Here is a 2,500-nt window from a genome sequence, read left to right on the forward strand (position 1 = left end):
TGAGCAGGACAATGCACTAGAGACTGACCATATATACATATGATCAGCGCCTAAGCCCCCTTTCCACCCAAGCTAGGACCAAGGAGGGCCAGGCAATGGCTACTGATGATTCAGCAGATAGACCTATAGACTTCCCCAAACCCTCCATCCCTAGCTCACGAGGATGGTGATACTGCAGCGACCAAAGAAACTAACCAGTTTGAGCGGGACTCGAACCTCAGTCTGGTGTTCACCAGTCAGGGACGTTACCGTATCGGCCACCACAAGCAAAAGAATCGTAAACATCAACTGAATTGTTACCTTCTTCTAATAAGAAAATACACAGGCATTAATGTTTAAATGCGAATTGTTCCTGATTACATTTCTTGATTAGCATTTCCCAATTGCCATTTCCTAATTAACATTTCTTCATTAATATTACTTAATTAGCTTGCCATCACCCATCATTAACTTGCAGCTGTTGCAAGCATGAAATGGAAGACAAATTGGTATTTGAAAGCATACGACCAATCTAGCGAAACTATTTACAAATTGATAATAATTGGTAAAGTAGCATTATTTTATTGATATGTTTATCACAGTGACTAAGCTGCGTCTAGTTGTATTAGAAACTAGATATACTCTGGGAATGAGAGTTAAAATTCTCAGCGTATATCTTTAGAAACATTAAGAGCAAAGTATACTGAACATATTCTATCAATATTTAAAGCCCTCAATATGACTGTTTAACATTAAATGAATCAATCATTCCTTTAACAAGTAGGATTAACTGAATCTTTCTATTGGCAGACATCGGTAGGTTATATATAAACTCTTTCTTTATTATCAAAAACCTTATCGTTGATGAAACCACTTTATGGCTACAATATTGATGAAATTGTATACTTGTAATCGATTGAAATAAATATAGTATCCATAATGTAAAATTATATATTGCTGTATGGGTAATATTGTATATATGTGTTTATATATATATATATATATATATATATATATATATATATATATATATATATATACTGTATATACATAATCATTCAAGCGTGTGTTTGTGTGTATGTACACTAATAACCCTATCATTTTTACTCTGAGTGAAAGGAGATCAGCTAAATTTTTCACGCCAATAAAATATTCATGAAACGGGAATACGGGTGAAGTTTCCATCTATCCTTCTCTCTTTAAATTGGAAATCCCCTGGAGAGAGAGAGAGAGAGAGAGAGAGAGAGAGAGAGAGAGAGAGAGAGAGAGAGATGTGATAAACACTGACAGCTACATACCTTTCTCTCACTCTACAATGTGTCCGATTCCTTGAGTCGTGAGGCTTCAGCTACATTTCTCTCATTCTACAGGGTGTCCGATTCCTTGAATCTTGAAGCTTTAGATTTGCACCCTGCTAATATATTTGAGGCGGTCAAATAGCTACCTAGCTAATTCCTTTGTAAAGTTTTCAAGTTCTCAATCTTGAAGTGAAGCTTCAAAAAAAAATTTTTTAAGCTCATTTGGATTTATTGATACAATCTCTAGTGATATATATGTAGTCTTTGGAATTTACAAATTTTTCTAAAGGTTGTCTAATATAGAATTAGAATGTCTACTGGAATATATAATCTAAATAAATATACTCAGAAAGTAAGATTAAGTCAATTAGACATTCAAGAGCGCAAAATATCCCAATAAGAAAAGAAATATATTACAAAGGTATGTCTACTTCATTTAAAGGTAATAGTAATATTCTAAACCACTACAATTTTATCCATGACTTTTTTTTTGTTTCTACAAATTTGATTACTTTGGAAGGCAGTATCTTTTAATTGGAATATATTTCCATTTCCAAAGTTTCGTCTAAGTTAATGTTTCTGATGAACTTTTACCACAAAAATGAAAATTTTATCAATAAACGATGTATATTTCATCCTCCCTGTTTTATATCTATTCAGAAATTATCAAATTTCACGTTTTTTTATTTTTTAGCTTTGAATATTTGTGGATTTTTATTTTTCTGTCTTCCATTTTAGATGTATTTTATGTTCATTATACTAATTTATGCTAATCTCTTACTTTTCCTTCTTAATCTATCATTATTTTCTATTGTCACTAGTCGTTTTGTTTTTCATCTTTTACTCTCCGTCTTCTCCTCTCTTTTTCATCCACGTTATTTACTTTCTGTTTATTCTTTAGTGTATCTTATTTTCCTTTTCACTCTCTCTCTCTCTCTCTCTCTCTCTCTCTCTCTCTCTCTCTCTCTCTCTCTCTCTCTCTCTCTCTCTCTCTCTCTCTCTCTCTCTTCTTTTCCTTCATAGATCTGCGACATGGTTCTCAATGTCAAAATCAAAATAGCTAATTAAGTTTTATTAACAGAAAATTATATAAAACTCTTCCAAGATTTGTTAAAACTGAAATCAGCAACGATAATACGAAAGAAAACTTTAGATAAGAGAATAGGAGATGATAGTATCACAGCCTTATGATAAAAAAAAATAATGCTAACAATTAGAAAAAA

This window comes from Palaemon carinicauda, chromosome 20 (genome assembly GCF_036898095.1).
Source record: "Palaemon carinicauda isolate YSFRI2023 chromosome 20, ASM3689809v2, whole genome shotgun sequence".
NCBI lineage: Eukaryota > Metazoa > Arthropoda > Malacostraca > Decapoda > Palaemonidae > Palaemon > Palaemon carinicauda.